At 46.3% G+C, this 18,521-nt stretch overlaps 1 protein-coding gene across 1 annotated transcript in view; it reads right to left on the bottom strand.

Annotated features, from left to right (window-relative positions):
• Window positions 1-18,521, bottom strand: part of THSD7B (thrombospondin type 1 domain containing 7B) — a 543,321-nt gene that overhangs the window by 282,818 nt on the left and 241,982 nt on the right. The window lies entirely within an intron of this gene.

Here is an 18,521-nt window from a genome sequence, read left to right as displayed (position 1 = left end):
GACCGCGCCAATGATTCTCATGTAAAGTGTAAAACCGCTGAATGTGAAAGGGAGGAAATAGATGCAGCAGTGAAGAGGGTAGACGCCATTCCCGCCGTTCCTACATGTGTTTCATCATTCCTCCTCGCCTCCCGCACAATCCTGTCGCTTTTCTAGCGGACACTTTTGCGCATCACGTCGTTGGGACGAGTCTGACTATGAATGTGTGATCAGAGTAGGTTTCACCCTTCCTCTGTTAACCTTTTCACGACCAGCGGTCCCCCATGCGCTGCGCTCAGGTCCGGTAGAACCTTTGCATTATCAGGGCGTGTTTTTTGGAGGACGCGGCGTATTTTCTACCATTTAACGCAGCAGATAACGTATCGGGGCAGAACTGGAACAAATGCAAGCGGCCATCTTGATGGGTTGTATTGTTAGGGTTGGTGTTGCAGTAACAATCCCACCGTCATGCTGGCGGTCGGCGCTCGTTTATAAGGCGATGCTTTCCGAGATGAAATATATATTTTAAGAAGGTCGTTACTTTCTGCCGCCATCTTTTGACCCCCATGACTTTCTTTTCCCGTAGATAGGGTTTGTATTGCTACCATTCTGGGGAACATACGGCTTTTTGATCAGTTTTTATTCATTTCTTTCTTGCCAAATCCGGATGCGATGACTGAGAAAGGGATTTTTTTTTAAACTTACTTTTTAAAGTTTTTAGAATAATTAAAACATCTTTATTTTACTTATTTATCACTTCCCAGAGGGGGGCTTGAACTTGCAATAATCCGATCGCTAGCACAGTATAATGCAATACTGAATTACAACAGCGTTTGTTTGGTAGGGGGGTATGGTTGCAGCGACAAGGACTCTGCTCTACCCGTGTCGTGTAAATGTGCGCCGTCACCGTTGTGTAAATGTAGCCTTGTGCTGTGGATGTTCACAGCGGATAAAACCCGCAGGCGTCCGCACCTAAATCTGCAACATGCGGGCACATTCCTATCCCCAGGAGTCTCACCGCTGCGGCCATCACTGATTCTGAGAATGGGGGTCCCCATGGAAATAGTGGAGCGCTGCGGCACAATGGCGACTGCGACTCCCAGCATCACAGCCAGTGGGTGCAGTTAAGAGGGGGATGCGAGAGGACTGTGGGAGTGGCGAGAGGATTGTGGGAGTGGCGAAAGGACTGTGGGAGCGGCGAGAGGATTGTGGGAGTGGCAAAAGGACTGTGGGAGTGGCGGGAGGGTTGTGGGAGCGGCGAGAGGGTTTTGGGAGCGGCGAAGGGGTTGTGGGAGCGGCGAAGGGGTTGTGGGAGCGGCGAAGGGATTGTGGGAGCGGCGAAGGGGTTGTGGGAGCGGCGAAGGGGTTTTGGGAGCGGCGAGAGGGTTGTGGGAGCGGCGAGAGGGTTGTGGAGCAGCAAAAGGGTTGTGGGAGTGGTGAGAGGGTTGTGGGAGCGGCAAGAGGGTTGTGGGAGCGGCAAGAGGGTTGTGGGAGCGGCGAGAGCTTCACGGTTATCACCACCCTACAGAACACAGATAGGGAATAAAATGTTACCCTTTAACCCCTTCAGGACTGAAGATTTTCCTTTTTTTTGTTATTTTCGGCCCCGCCTTCCAACAGCTGTGACTTCATTTTTCCGTAGATGTGGCCGCACACGAACTTGGTTTTTGCAGGTTTTTGTACTTTTTAATGGTACCTTATAATGTGTGGAAAATGTTTAGGTGGGGAGACATTGTTGTGCCGCGAGTCACTACAATTACGGCGACTCCAAATTTATGCAGTTTTTTAAAAATGTTTTTCTATTTTTAAAAAGTAAATAAGTTGCTTTCCGTCGCCTTTGTTTTATTTTCTCATTAATGGGGCAGTAGTGGGAGGGATCGCCCTTTTGTAGGGTGAGCGTTCGTTTTTACTAGTACTGGCAGACACGTTTTTGATCACTTTTTATTCCATTTTTTATTCACTGGGATAGCAGCATTTTCCCCCCATTGCATCTTTACATATTGTTACAGCCTTCACCGTGTGGAATAACCGAACACCATGATACCAAATATACTCTTCAGATTTTTATTGGAAAATTGGAAACGTGTGTTTTTTGTTTTGTTTTTTAAAGCTTAATATTTTAAAATTATTTTCAAATGTTAAAAATATATATATATATTATTACATCTTTTTTGCACTTTTATTTAGTTCCCACAGGAGACTGTAGCTTGCAATTATTTGATCACCTGTACTATCAAAATACTAACAACCAACTGTCCGTCTGTGAGTGAGTTACATGCTCCGCCCCATATCACATGAAGATGACATAATCACAGATCCTGTAAGCACACAGCTCCTGTCCGGCTAGGTGTTTGTTAGTCTTCCATAGTAACTAAGGCCACGGATGTTTATACAGGATGTAGTCTGCCTGTAATCTGCACAGGAATGAAGGACCTGTGATGACATCACCATCATATGATCAGGGGTGGAGCATGTAACTCACTCGGGATGAAGGACCTGTGATGACGTTGCTGTCATGTGATCAGGGTCAGAGCATGATGGTGACATCATCACAGGTCCTTCATCCCAAGTGCTGTGCTGCTTGTGATCCCTGTTGTATGGGATGAAAAATGTATGTGTGACGTGTATGTACCAGAGCTGTGTGCACGACATGCATGTAGCAGAGCTGTGTGTGTGTGACGTGTATGTACCAGAGCTGTGTGCACAACGTGCATGTGGCAGAGCTGTGTGTGACGTGCATGTGGCAGAGCTGTGTGTGTATGACATGCATGTGGCAGAGCTGTGTGTGTGTGACGTGTATGTACCAGAGCTGTGTGCACAACGTGCATGTGGCAGAGCTGTGTGTGACGTGCATGTGGCAGAGCTGTGTGTGACGTGCATGTGGCAGAGCTGTGTGTGTATGACGTGCATGTGGCAGAGCTGTGTGTGTGTGACGTGTATGTACCAGAGCTGTGTGCACAACGTGCATGTGGCAGAGCTGTGTGTGTATGACGTGCATGCAGCAGAGTTGCGTGGCACTGGTACTATAATTTCCTAATAGTTACTAGTATACTGAAATACCCCCTTTCATGATTATCTGGCATACATTCACATGGACCATGTTTGACACATTGGGAAAATCCTCAGCAGATTCTGGTACGGAACATCTCAAAATCTGCACCAAAACCAACATGAAATCCACATGACCTGCGGATTTTCCACCTGCTTATCACCAGACACAACCCACCATTATGTTCCATGGACCCCCACCCTCCCAGATAGGCAGGACGGTAGAGCCCACGGATGATGACACTTGTCACCCTGAGGTTTGGTGGTCTCCTGCTCTCCGATGTTGCAGTGATACGCCGGCGCAGACGCCCCTGTAAACGCATTTTCTGCATTTCCTTCCCAGGAGTCACTTGATGTGACTTTATAACGGGTTTCTCTTCAGCATTTGATTCTCCTGTGAGATCATTTCTCAGAGCCCCCAGGAGTCGGTACAAGAACTGACATTCTCAAACTGTTCTACTTATGGGTAATTACAGAGCGCTCGCTGCATTAGACGCCGTGTCAACTTCAGGACAGAGATACTATTTATCTCCATAGATTGGCTGACAGATCTGAAGGGACCTACAATTACGCTGCATACGTTCAATTAGAATGTTGGGCTTCAGCTCTTCTACATCAAGTCTCCGCTCGCCCGCTTCCTCTGTCCTTGCAGTTGCCCGACGCCAGGATAAATCCGCGGGTGCGGCCGCTTCACATTAATGCCAGAAGCAGAGAGCTTCAGAATTCAAGATCAGAACCAAGCTCTGTTTCATGCTGCCCCCCGGACGTCCGGCCTCGGGCGCACCCACACCTTCTAATTGCTGTCATGTAGGATCGCCTTTCACCTTCACATCCAAATTCTTTTAATTGGCCCAAAACATCAAAAATGAAAAATGAAGAAACTTTAAAACGGGTCTAGAAAATTATAAACGTGCTGCCGTTTTGCGTCTAAGCTCTGTGCAGACCTATGTGTCTCCATGGTAACAGACAACAAACCCTGCACTGTTTCATCCTGCAGTCATACTTTCTTCCAACTTGATATTTTTGACCATACATGTAAGCGTCAGGACTTCTATAAAGTGAGATATGGAGCCGAGCCTGGCAACCCACCAGCAGCAGCGGCGACCAGCACTCACACCGATCATGGCGGTATATGGTATAAGTGATCAAACATTCACAAATCAGGACAAAAAAAAGTTACATGAAATTTTTAAAAAGTTTTTGTTATAAAAAAATAAATCCAAATTTTTTATTTTTTTTAATCCTGTATTAATCATAAAAAAATGATCATGTTTGGTAAAGCCGCATCCATAATAATGCAGTCTATCAAAATGACTAATTATGTATCCAACTCGGGGAATGCAGAAAAGAAGCCCGAATTGTGCTTTTTTGGACCCGCTGCCTCTAAGTAAACATTTTACAAAAACTGTATGAACTCCAAAGCGGCATTAATAGAAACCGCAGGACGTCCCGCAAAGTGCGAGAGAAAGGGGGACGCTATGGTGGCGGAAAGTGTATAAGGAGATTTGTGTCAAGTAGACCAGTCCTTGGTAATTGTACCGAGGCAGAGCATCCAGCCATGACCTCACCGCAGCGCGCGCCATAAAGCGAGGCTCCCCATAATGATGCTGAAAATGCTGATATTTTTTTATTTCACTTATGTTTTTCAGTACAATAAATAACACCACAGAAAATGGGGGGGGGGGATTCTTCACCTCAGCGGCGGGGGAGGGAGGTTAAGAGGCGCCGTACGCTTGCTGCGGCGGTCTCACACAGAAGCCGCTCAACAAGCTCCTTGTAAATTACGTATTACTGGTAGTGGTCTGAAGAATTGTTTGAGGAATGGATGAACGACCCCCTTGGTGGGATAACATCCCCAGGCGCACTACAGCACTGAGGCGTCTCCATACCGGGGGATCCCTCCTCAAGTAAGCCCTCCTTCTTCTTGCATAAATTGTTATTTACCTAGAGGACCTAAACGAGCATGGACTCCAATTTTGGACTGCCCCCTTTGTTTTATATGGGGTACATTGTACGATCTCAGGCTCTCAGCCACCTCTGGTAGTCAGGAGCAGGAGATTTTACATTTGTCGGGCAATCCTCGGTTTTTGCGCATGCGTCTGCCACTTTGCCGATGGGCACATGCACAGAAGCTGGGGAAAGGTCCACAAATGAAGATCCTGTCGGGGGGGCAAATGCTGGGCCTTAGGTAAGGAATTTCCTCTCCCCTCACAGATTCATCCGCAGAGATGAAACTTTAACTTTTTAAAAAACGTTTCCTTAACTTTGTATGATTGCCGTTATCCATTGCGGGGACCCGGGGTCATCGCTCTGCTCTCGGCAGGGAGATGAAACTGTAACTTTATTTAACTTTTTTGCGTTCGGCGTTATCCATTGGACCACACGACGACCCCCCATGGCAGCTCCACCCCAGCTGGTAATCACTATAATGGTGACCCAACGTCCCAAGAGCGGGACAAAAACAAGACAAAAGGCTGTCCTGCTGGGGTGCCGGTGGAAAGCGGGACTGTCCCACCTAAATTGGGACGTCTGGTCACTGTACTATTTATCACATCTTTCCTGTAAAGAGAAGTAAGTGAACCACCGTAATAATCGTAATGTGCGCCTTCAGGCAGCAATCCTGAATATACGGAGAAATCAGAGAAGCAAAACATCCGTTCCGGAGGCAATTTCTGCTCTTTTCAGTCAAGTAGGTTTCCGAAGAGGCGCCTGGAGAAGAGCAGTTACTCTTTAATGATAAAGACATGCGGTCCGGCTGGTCACACGCAGCAGAACCCAACCTGCATGCAGTGGGCGAAATACTGCTACGGATGGACGAGGATTTAGCCGCTTGCTGTGAAGGACCTAAGCCACAGCTAACATGCATTCAGTAGATTGCCAAGAGCAGGGAATTAATGGAAGAAAATATGACTGCAGGACCAGACTACACTGGGTTTGTTTGTTGTCTGTTACCATGGAGACACACAGGTTTACATAGGAACTGAATAAATAAAATTGTACACATTTTTAAACACTTTGCAAAATTACTTTTAATTTTGATTCACAATATAAAAAAAAAGTTACATACCCTTAAGGGTGACCGCCCACTACAGTTTTTTTTCACTGTGAAATTCGCAGCGTTTTTTTATCTGCAGGGGTCTATGGGACTTGTAATGTTAAAATTGCGATCGCGCAGATAAAAAAAACGCTGCGAAATGTATGTATCTCACTAGGCTGACTCCTTAGTACCAGTCTTCCCACTAAACTATGCACTCTGGAAAAGAAAGAACTACAAAGGTTGTGCGGTATTAGAAAAACATGGCTTCTGTCTTCCAAAAACAGCTCCACATCTCTCCACGGGTTGCTCGTGGTATTGCAGCTCAGTCTCATTAACTTTAATGAAGCTGACATGCAATATTAGAGACAACCTGAGGATGGGAGTGGCGCTGTTTCAGGAAGAAAGCAGACAAGTTTTTCTAATTTTGGACAACCCCTTTAAAACAACATACTAATGAATGGCATCATGGCCACTAGCAGCTCTACCTGTATGTGGACTGAAGTTTAAACAATATGCTCCAGAGTACAATGCTAAGAGGGGACAGTGAGGCCTTAATAACTATACAGAGGTGACCCCCTCCAATGGTGCCTGCTTATACCACCACACCCTTCCTTCCTGCCTGAAACTCTTCTACTTACACCCACTATCTAGGACCCTTGATATGGTTGATTTCCTCTTCCAAATTCACAGCATCCTTAGTAAAGGGGATGTAAACAACCCTAGTTGCCCCTCATCTCCAGGGAAACCTTAGCAGCTATCTGGGATACTTCTACACTATGCTGACACAGGTACGGGGCGCACGCAGAAGGGGATCAAGTTGGATTTTAATCCCATTTTCCCCCGGTGTTGGCCGCCTTCAGCCTCCATGCCTGCAGTCCCCCTCCGCGGACGCTTTCCGCCAGATCCCATAGATGTGTGGAGGGATTTGTCTCCATTCCTGGAGGAGCCTCAGATAATGATGGAGGATGATGGGTGTGTTGGGCACATGGATAGGGTGTTCTACTTCGTCCTGCATGATGAGATTGAGATCCGGACTATGGGCGACCAATGAAGTCTGCAAACGTTCTGCTCTCCACACTGTGTGCCGTATGACATGACGCTCGTCATGTTGGTGGAGACACGGAGCTGTACAGACTATTACCACAGGGGAGGTGATGCCACATTGTCCGGGATGTCTCTGTGCCCATTGGTGTTGGGGGTGACTTCACTATTACCAATGGTCCTAGTCCTTCACAGCAGAAGCCTCTCCATGACACAAGACCTCCTCCAAACCTCACTGTTGGGATGATGTGTCAGATAGAAACCGCTCTCCAGGCAACCGCCACACCCAAGTGCAGCCATAGGATCAGAAGATGGTGTCCTCTGATTCATCTACAACACTTGCTTCCACTCACTTACAGCCCGTCGCTCCTAGCCCTATCCCAGACACCGCTGTGCAGTCACTGCTGTGATGTTGTGTGCAGCCGCTGAGACCCCCTGAGGGAAGGCAGACAATGTGTGTGATGTCTTCACAGCTCCTACAAGGCTTCGTTGTCCACGTTCTGTCAGTCTACGAGGTCTCCCTGAACGTGGCGGCACCGCACACACTGGATGGCTTACATCCAGCAATAACATTGGACTCTGGAAGGTCTAGAAGCTGCAATGTCTGTACTGATTGGTTGGTGATATTCCCCCACGAGACCCCGTTGTCAGCTCTACACCTGGTGACATCCCCCTCCCAGACCCCGTTGTCAGCTCTACACCTGGTGACATCCCCCTCCCAGACCCCGTTGTCAGCTCTACACCTGGTGACATCCCCCTCCCAGACCCCGTTGTCAGCTCTACACCTGGTGACATCCCCCTCCCAGACCTCGTTGTCAGCTCTACACCTGGTGACATTCCCCCACCAGACCTTGTTGTTAGCTCTACAACTGGTGACATCCCCCCCACCAGACCCCATTGTCAGCTCTACACATGGTGACATTCTACCACCAGACCCCATTGTCAGCTCTACAACTGGTGACATCTCTCACCACCAGACCCCGTTGTCAGCTTTACACCTGCTGACATCCCACTAGCAGACCCCATTGTCAGCTCTACACCTGGTGACATCCCCCCATCAGACCCTGTTGTCAGTTCTACACCTGGTGACATCCCATCACCAGACCCCATTGTCAGCTCTACACCTGGTGACATTCCCCCACCAGACCCCGTTGTCAGCTCTACACCTGGTGACATCCCCCCACCAGACCCCATTGTCAGCTCCACACCTGGTGACATCTCCCCATCAGACCCTGTTGTCAGTTATACACCGGTGACATCCCACCACCAGACCTCATTGTCAGCTCTACACCTGGTGACATCCCCCCACCAGACCCCATTGTCAGCTCCACACCTGGTGACATCTCCCCATCAGACCCTGTTGTCAGTTCTACACCTGGTGACATCCCACCACCAGACCCCGTTGTCAGCTCTACACCTGGTGACATCCCCCCACCAGACCCCATTGTCAGCTCCACACCTGGTGACATCCCCCCATCAGACCCCGTTGTCAGTTCTACACCTGGTGGCATCTGATGGTTTCTGTACTGTGGTCTCCTGTGTGATCCTCTCCTTTAGGGCTTCTACCCACTAGCATTTTTTTTTTTAACGCTGCGATATCGCTGCATTTTTTTCAATGGGACTTTCTAATGTTAAAATCGCATCGTACAAAAATCACAAAACCCCAAACCTGCGATTTTTGTGCGATGCGATTTTAACATTAGAAAGTCCCATTGAAAAAAATGCAGCGATATCGCAGCGTTAAAAAAAACACTAGTGGGTAGAAGCCCTTATACCTAATGCTCAGACATCACCTGACCGCGCCGGACTGCTGGGGGGGCCAATACTTTTGTTAAAATAGTGTATATGGTGCAAATGTACTAGATCCTAGCAATGCTTGTTGAGTATCCGTCCGTCGTGGAAGATTCTGTTCTTTCTACAAGTTAGCAAGTTGATCCAGGTGTTCTGTCCTTTGCTTGATTGAAAGCCTTGTAGAGGAGGAAAAGATGGCGTTCAGCGGTCATGCCTTGCCCAATGTGTGCCCAAGAGCAGGCAATCATGGGCATCCACCCTCATTACCATACACAGACACTGAATCTGACCAACTGGCAAAGTGATTCTCTGACACTGTTATTCTATGGCAGTCTGGCAGATTGATTCGCTCGTTTGCGGTTGCTTTCGCTTTCTCTAACAATTAACTGATGCCAAACATTCGCCTTATCGCTATGAATGAGCTGAGGGGGTTAATTCTCTCCGATCATCAGAATAGGCGCGGGAGCGGACAGACGTCTGCGGGATGCGGCAGGTCAGGGTATTGTCTGCGCTGATACATGGAGACTTGTACTTTAGATATAATCCGTAATTACTTCAATATTGCAGATGCCGCGGCTATAATTACCTGGCGGTCACACGGCTCGGCCGCGGACAGAAGTCTGCTGAGAAATTTTTTCATTTTCACTACTGCGGAGGTTTAATCTCCGGTGTCTCCAGTAATCAATGACACCGAATCCGCTTCCTTAATTAACCTTATTATGTAATCCGAAAACAAACACAAACTATAAAACCAACGCAGAGGAGGAAACGCCAGCGAGTCAAGGTTTACTACTTCAGGCACATTTAGAATCCTAGAGTAGTAAAGTTAGAAGGGACCTCCAGGGTCATCGGGTCCTCCGGGGTCATCTGGTCCTCCGGGGTCATCTGGTCCTCCGGGGTCATAGGGTCCTCCGGGGTCATCGGGGCCTCCGGGGTCATAGGGGCCTCCGGGGTCATAGGGGCCTCCGGGGTCATCGGGGCCTCTGGGGTCATCAGGTCCAACCCCCTGCTCAGTGCAGGATCACTAAATCATCCTAGACAGATGTCTGTCTGGCCTCTGAAGACTTCCATTGAAGGAGAACTCCCCACCTCCTGTGGCAACCTGTTCCACTCATTGATCCCCCTCACTGTCTAATATCTAATCTTTGTCTCCTCCCTTTCAGTTTCATCCCATTGCTTCTAGTCTTTCCTTGTGCAGATGAGAATAGGGCTGATCCCTCTGCACTGTGACGGCCCTTCAGATATTTGTAGACAGCTATTAAGTAGTCCGGAACACACCGGTCAGCCCCCCCCCCCCCCCAAACCCCTGGCTTGACTCCGACTCTCCCCAGTCTCAGTTTCTAATGTTTCCCACAATCATAAATATGCCCTTTGTCTGTTCACCCTCTCTGCAGGGCACCTCAGCTCTTGTCGCCGCAAGAGATTTCAGCCTTTCTAACCTTACTGGTTACTGAGCAGAAGGACAAAGAGACACAGCAAGAAATGACTACCCACAAAGAACAGAGAAGGAGGTACAGCAAGAAATGACTCTACCCACAAAGAACAGAGGAGAGGAGAAAGAGGTACAGCAAGAAATGACTCTACCCTCAAAGAACAGAGAAGCAAGAGGTCCAGCAAGAAATGACTCTACCCACAAAGAGCAGTGCAGAGGAGAAAGAGGTACAGCAAGAAATGACTCTACCCACAAAGAACAGAGAAGTAAGAGGTACAGCAAGAAATGACTCTACCCATAAAGAACAGAGAAGTAAGAGGTACAGCAAGAAATGACTCTACCCACAAAGAACAGAGCAGAGGAGAAAGAGGTACAGCAAGAAATGACTCTACCCATAAAGAACAGAGCAGAGGAGAAAGAGGTACAGCAAGAAATGACTCTACCCACAAAGAGCAGAGGAGAAAGAGGTACAGCAAGAAATGACTCCACCCACAAAGAGGAGAGGAGAAAGAAGTACAGCAAGAAATGGCTCTACCCACAAAGAGGAGAGGAGAAAGAAGTACAGCAAGAAATGACTCTACCCACAAAGAGCAGAGGAGAAAGAGGTACAGCAAGAAATGACTCTACCCACAGAGAGCAGAAGAGAAAGAGGTACAGCAAGAAATGACTCTACCCACAGAGAGCAGAAGAGAAAGAGGTACAGGAAGAAATGACTCTGCCCACAAAGAGCAGAGCAGAGGAGAAAGAGGTACAGCAAGAAATGACTCTACCCACAAAGAGCAGAGGAGAAAGAGGTACAGCAAGAAATGACTCTACCCACAAAGAGCAGAGGGGAAAGAGGTACAGCCAGAAATGACTCTACCCACAAAGAGCAGAGGAGAAAGACGTCCAGCAAGAAATGACTCTACCCACAAAGAACAGAGAAGTAAGAGGTACAGCAAGAAATGACTCTACCCATAAAGAACAGAGAAGTAAGAGGTACAGCAAGAAATGACTCTACCCACAAAGAACAGAGCAGAGGAGAAAGAGGTACAGCAAGAAATGACTCTACCCATAAAGAACAGAGCAGAGGAGAAAGAGGTACAGCAAGAAATGACTCTACCCACAAAGAGCAGAGGAGAAAGAGGTACAGCAAGAAATGACTCCACCCACAAAGAGGAGAGGAGAAAGAAGTACAGCAAGAAATGGCTCTACCCACAAAGAGGAGAGGAGAAAGAAGTACAGCAAGAAATGACTCTACCCACAAAGAGCAGAGGAGAAAGAGGTACAGCAAGAAATGACTCTACCCACAGAGAGCAGAAGAGAAAGAGGTACAGCAAGAAATGACTCTACCCACAGAGAGCAGAAGAGAAAGAGGTACAGGAAGAAATGACTCTGCCCACAAAGAGCAGAGCAGAGGAGAAAGAGGTACAGCAAGAAATGACTCTACCCACAAAGAGCACAGGAGAAAGAGGTACAGCAAGAAATGACTCTACCCACAAAGAGCAGAGCAGAGGAGAAAGAGGTCCAGCAAGAAATGACTCTGCCCACAAGGAACAGAGCGGGGGAGAAAGAGGTACAACAAGAAATGACTCTATCCACAAAGAGCAGAGGAGAAAGAGGTACAGCAAGAAATGGCTCTACCCACAAAGAACAGAGGAGAAAGAGGTACAGCAACAAATGACTCTACCCACAAAGAGCAGAGGAGAGGAGAAAGAGGTACAGCAAGAAATGACTCTACCCACAAAGAGCAGAGTAGAGGAGAAAGAGGTACAACAAGAAATGACTCTACCCACAAAGAGCAGAGGAGAAAGAGGTACAGCAAGAAATGACTCTACCCACAAAGAGCAGAGGGGAAAGAGGTACAGCCAGAAATGACTCTACCCACAAAGAGCAGAGGAGAAAGACGTCCAGCAAGAAATGACTCTACCCACAAAGAGCAGAGGAGAAAGAGGTACAGCAACAAATAACTACCCACAAAGAACAGAGGAGAAAGAGGTCCAGCAAGAAATGACTCCACCCACAAAGAGCAGAGGAGAAAGAGGTACAGCAAGAAATGACTCTACCCACAAAGAACAGAGAAGTAAGAGGTACAGCAAGAAATGACTCTACCCACAAAGAACAGAGCAGAGGAGAAAGAGGTACAGCAAGAAATGACTCTACCCATAAAGAACAGAGCAGAGGAGAAAGAGGTACAGCAAGAAATGACTCTACCCACAAAGAGCAGAGGAGAAAGAGGTACAGCAAGAAATGACTCCACCCACAAAGAGGAGAGGAGAAAGAAGTACAGCAAGAAATGGCTCTACCCACAAAGAGGAGAGGAGAAAGAAGTACAGCAAGAAATGACTCTACCCACAAAGAGCAGAGGAGAAAGAGGTACAGCAAGAAATGACTCTACCCACAAAGAGCAGAGCAGAGGAGAAAGAGGTCCAGCAAGAAATGACTCTGCCCACAAGGAACAGAGCAAGGGAGAAAGAGGTACAACAAGAAATGACTCTACCCACAAAGAACAGAGAAGTAAGAGGTACAGCAAGAAATGACTCTACCCACAAAGAACAGAGCAGAGGAGAAAGAGGTACAGCAAGAAATGACTCTACCCATAAAGAACAGAGCAGAGGAGAAAGAGGTACAGCAAGAAATGACTCTACTCACAAAGAACAGAGGAGAAAGAGGTCCAGCAAGAAATGACTCTGCCCACAAGGAACAGAGCGGGGGAGAAAGAGGTACAACAAGAAATGACTCTATCCACAAAGAGCAGAGGAGAAAGAGGTACAGCAAGAAATGGCTCTACCCACAAAGAACAGAGGAGAAAGAGGTACAGCAAGAAATGACTCTACTCACAAAGAACAGAGGAGAAAGAGGTACAACAAGAAATGACTCTATCCACAAAGAGCAGAGGAGAAAGAGGTACAGCAAGAAATGGCTCTACCCACAAAGAACAGAGGAGAAAGAGGTACAGCAAGAAATGACTCTACCCACAAAGAACAGAGGAGAAAGAGGTGCAGCAAGAAATGACTCTACCCACAAAGAGCAGAGGAAAAAGAGGTACAGCAAGAAATGACTCTGCCCACAAAGAGGAGAGGAGAAAGAGGTACAGCAAGAAATGACTTTACCCATAGAGAGCAGAAGAGAAAGAGGTGCAGCAAGAAATGACTCTACCCACAAAGAACAGAGGAAAAGAGGTACAGCAAGAAATGACTCTACCCACAAAGAACAGAGGAGAAAGAGGTGCAGCAAGAAATGACTCTACCCACAAAGAGCAGAGGAGAAAGAGGTACAGCAAGAAATGACTCTACCCACAAACAGCAGAGGAGAAAGAGGTACAGCAACAAATGACTCTACCCACAAAGAACAGAGGAGAAAGAGGGACAGCAACAAATGACTCTACCCACAAAGAGCAGAGGAGAGGAGAAAGAGGTACAGCCAGAAATGACTCTACCCACAAAGAGCAGAGGAGAAAGACGTCCAGCAAGAAATGACTCTACCCACAAAGAGCAGAGGAGAAAGAGGTACAGCAACAAATAACTACCCACAAAGAACAGAGGAGAAAGAGGTCCAGCAAGAAATGACTCTACCCACAAAGAGCAGAGGAGAAAGAGGTACAGCAAGAAATGTCTCTACCCACAAAGAGCAGAGGAGAAAGACGTCCAGCAAGAAATGACTCTACCCACAAAGAGCAGAGGAGAAAGAGGTCCAGCAAGAAATGACTCTACCCACAAAGAGCAGAGGAGAAAGAGGTCCAGCAAGAAATGACTCTACCCACAAAGAGCAGAGGAGAAAGAGGTGCAGCAATAAATGACTCTACCCACAAAGAGGAGAGGAGAAAGAAGTACAGCAAGAAATAACTCTACCCACAAAGAACAGAGGAGGAAGAGGTACAGCAAGAAATGACTCTACCCACAAAGAACAGAGGAGAAAGAGGTACAGCAAGAAATGACTCTACCCACAAAGAGCAGAGCAGAGGAGAAAGAGGTCCAGCAAGAAATGACTCTGCCCACAAGGAACAGAGCGGGGGAGAAAGAGGTACAGCAAGAAATGACTCTATCCACAAAGAGCAGAGGAGAAAGCGGTACGGCAAGAAATGACTCTACCCACAAAGAACAGAGGAGAAAGAGGTGCAGCAAGAAATGACTCTACCCACAAAGAGCAGAGGAGAAAGAGGTACAGCAAGAAATGACTCTACTCACAAAGAACAGAGGAGAAAGTGGTACAGCAAGAAATGACTCTACCGACAAAGAGCAGAGGAGAAAGAGGTGCAGCAAGAAATGACTCTACCCACAGAGAGCAGAGGAGAAAGAGGTGCAGCAAGAAATGACTCTACCCACAGAGAGCAGAGGAGAAAGAGGTACAAAAAGAAATGACTACCCACAAAGAGCAGAGGAGAAAGAGGTACAGCAAGAAATGACTCTACCCACAAACAGAGGAGAAAGAGGTACAGCAAGAAATGACTCTACCCACAAAGAGCAGAGGAGAGGAGAAAGAGGTACAGCAAGAAATGAATTTACCAACAAAAAACAGTAAGCACTCAGAATTCTCTTGGATGGAGAAAAAGAAGTGCTGTTGCAAAGAAGAGGAGAGTGGTGGTTGTGGGGGATTTCCTATTGAGAGGAACAGAGGCTGCTGTCTGCAGACCAGGTAAAAATATACAGCTAATTAATACATTTGAGACCCTCGCTATTAGAGGTGGAAAGAAAGAACAAAGACAAAAAATTCAGAAGGCAAGAAGAGGAACAAGAGACCCCGATCACAAACTAACATGTTTCTACACAAATGCACAGAGCATGGGAAACAAACAAGAAGAATTGGAGCTCCGAACACAGGAAGAGAAATATGATGTCATCGGCATCACGGACACTTGGTGGGATGATACACATGATTGGGATACAAGGCTTGAAGGATACAATGTATTTATAAGAAACCGACCTAATAAAAGGGGAGGAGGTGTTGTGTTGTATGTTAGGAAAACATTCATCTCCACAGAGATTCAAGCTTCAGAGCTGAGAGTTCTGTAGAAACTGTTTGGGTAAGAATAGAAGGAGAGAACAACAGAAAGAAGGACACCATTGTAGGCATTTACTATAGGCCGCCTGGTCAAGCAGAAAAATTTGGAGGAACTCTTTCTACATCAGATGGCCAAGCTCTCAAAGAAGCCCAACATAGTGATCATGGGAGATTTTACCATCCAGACATTTGTTGGGAATCTCTCAGGTAAAAGTAATGGATCCAACAAATTCTTATCCGCTCTTGCTGACAACTTTATTTTCCAGAACGTAGAAGAGAAAACAAGGGGATCTGCTATCTTGGACCTAATTCTGACCAACAGGGAGGGAATGGTTGAGGAAGTAAGGGTGGCTGGGACCTTAGGAGGCAGTGATCATGATATCCTTGGATGTTGGATAACAAGGGGAGGAAGACCTGAGAAGACTCAGACCTCAAGGTTGGATTTCAGAAAGGCAGATTTTACTGAGCTCAGAAAGAGGAGAGGAAGAATCCAATGGCTGGATGTTCTTAAGGACAGAAATGTCCAAGAAGGTTGGGAAATATTGTGAAATGAGATTCTCAAAGCACAATCGTTACCAATCCCTAAAAGAAGGAAGAATGGGAAGCATTTAAAGAGACCCGGATGGATGAACACAGAGCGTGTACACATGTTAAAGAGGAAGAAAATATGTTTATCAAATGGAAAGAGGGGGAAATATCTAAAGAAGAATATAATGCTGTCTGCAGAAACTGTAGGGCAAGTGTCAGAAAAGAGAAAGCTAATAATGAATTGAGCCTTGCAACAGAGGCCAAAAGCAATACAAATGGATTTAGGGGGTCAAAAGAAAAGTCAAAGATGCTATTGGATGCTTGCAAGATGAAAATGGTGAATTGGTTAAGAATGATGTTGAGAAGCCCGGACTTTTAAATTACTATTTTGTATCTGTTTTCTCTCAGAAAGTAGATGTAACATCAACTGATCTTCCCTTTGCCATTGGGGGAATAAAAGAATGCAGGCTATCTGTAAGCAGAGAGATGGTGAGGGAACACTTAGCTAACTTACATGAACCCAAGTCTCAAGGTCTAGATGAATTACATCCTACGATACTAAAGGAAGCAGCGGAAGTAGAAAAAAGAAGAAGGTGGATCCAGGAAACTACAGGCCTGTGAGCCTGACTTCTATACTGGGAAAGATCTTTGAACAAATTATTAAACAGCATGTATGCAAGTCCTTGGATAAAAATGGAGTAATTAACCAGAGCCAGCATGGGTTTGTAACAAACAAGTCATGCCAGACAAATCTAATTTCTTTTTTTACAGAGTCACGACTGGGTTGATCCGGGGGATGCGGTGGATAAAGTATATCTTGACTTTAGAAAAGCATTTCATAAAGTATCTCATACCATACTTATTACAAATCTAGAAGGGATAGCTAAAACTTGGGAAGATAGAGAGTATTCAAAAAGATCTAGTAAAGCTTGCACAGTAGGTGGGGACTAAAAGAATGGTATTTAACAAGGAGAAATGCAAAATCCTACATCTGGGCAAGAAAAATTAAAAAAGCACATACAGAATGGGAGGAGTTGGGCTAAGCAGCAGCACATGGGAAAAAGACTTGGGTATACTAATAGATCATAGACTGAACATGAGTCAACAATGTGATGCAGCAGCCAAAAAGGCAAACACAATTCTGGGATGTATTAAGAGAAGCATAGAGTCTAGATCACGTGAGGTAATTATCCCCCTCTACTCTTCCTTAGTCAGACCTCATCTGGAATACTGTGTCCAGTTCTGGGCACCTGACTTTAATAAAAACAGACAACCTGGAGCAAGTTCAGAGAAAAGTTACCAAGATGGTGAGCGGTCTGCAAATCATGTGCTATGAGGAACGGTTAAAGGATCTGGGAATGTTTAGCAGAAGAGAAGGCTGAGAGGAGACTTAATAGCTGCCTACAAATATCTGAAGGGCTGTCACAGTGCAGAGGGATCAGCTCTATTCTCATCTGCACAAGGAAAGACTAGAAGCAATGGGATGAAACTGAAAGGAGGAGATACAGATTAGATATTAGACAGTGAGGGGATCAATGAGTGGAACAGGTTGCCATGGGAGGTGGGGAGTTCTCCTTCAATGGAAGTCTTCAGAGGCTGGACAGACATCTGTGTGGGATGATGTAGTGAACCTGCACTGAGCAGGGGGTTGGACCCGATGACCCTGGAGGTCCCTTCCAACTCTACCATTCTATGATCTATGATTCTATGCCCTTGATCCCTTGCACTTTGCATGTGGTGACATTGCTGCCCCATTGAAGGCAATGGGTGTAACGTTGCGGGAACAAATGACTCACGTGTAAGAGCCCATTAAAAAGAATAGGGTTCATATATATATGCGAGATTTGTGCCCACAAACGTTGCACCATTTTCTCGCCGGTGTGAAAGCGGCCCCATGCAGACAATGGATTGAGAAACTTTTAGAAATTTTTGAGGAGCAACGGAGAACAAACCAAAATGATGCAACTTTGTTTGTGTTTTGTTTTTATCGCGTCCACTGTGCGGTATACATGGCATGTGAGCTCTATTTGGCGGGTCGGTAGGATCACAGGGATAACAAATTTATATTGGTTTTTTTACCATTTTATAGTACTTTAACCCCTTGGCGACATCCATGTTATGTGTACAGTGAATGTGCGCGGGGTTTGTATGCAGCGACTCGGAAGCTCAGCCTGCTCCCTACACGGCGAGTGTCCGCTCTCTTTGACTGTGAAGTGTTGCACTACATTGTATAAGTGATCGATTGATCGCTAGTTCATGCCCCCTAGGGGGAACAAAAAAGAGAGGGAGAAGTGAAAAAGGTTTTCTTTATTGTAATAAAATATCAAAATTGGAAAAAAAATAAATACATTTGGCGCCGCCGCATCCGTAAAAGTCTGGTCTAATAAAATAATTATTTATCCCGCGAACACCGACCAGAAAAGAAAACACCACCGCCACCAGGCTTGTGCTTTTTTAGGTCATTCTGTCTCCAACATTAACTAAAAAGCAAGAGAAGCTCACATGAACCCCAAATGGTACCAATACAAAATCTAAGGGCTGACCCGAAGAAGGCGAGCCGTCACACGGCTGTGTGGACAAAAGAAATCATGGGAGTTAGAAACTGATGGCAGAATTTATTTTTTACGTAGTATAAAAAATCCCCCAAACTACATAAATGTGATATCGCCGTAATCGTTCCGACCA

Source organism: Eleutherodactylus coqui, chromosome 8, assembly GCF_035609145.1.
Source record: "Eleutherodactylus coqui strain aEleCoq1 chromosome 8, aEleCoq1.hap1, whole genome shotgun sequence".
NCBI classification, from domain to species: Eukaryota; Metazoa; Chordata; class Amphibia; order Anura; family Eleutherodactylidae; genus Eleutherodactylus; species Eleutherodactylus coqui.
Note: the sequence above shows the minus strand (reverse complement) of the source record. Positions and strands in the feature narration are given on the sequence as shown.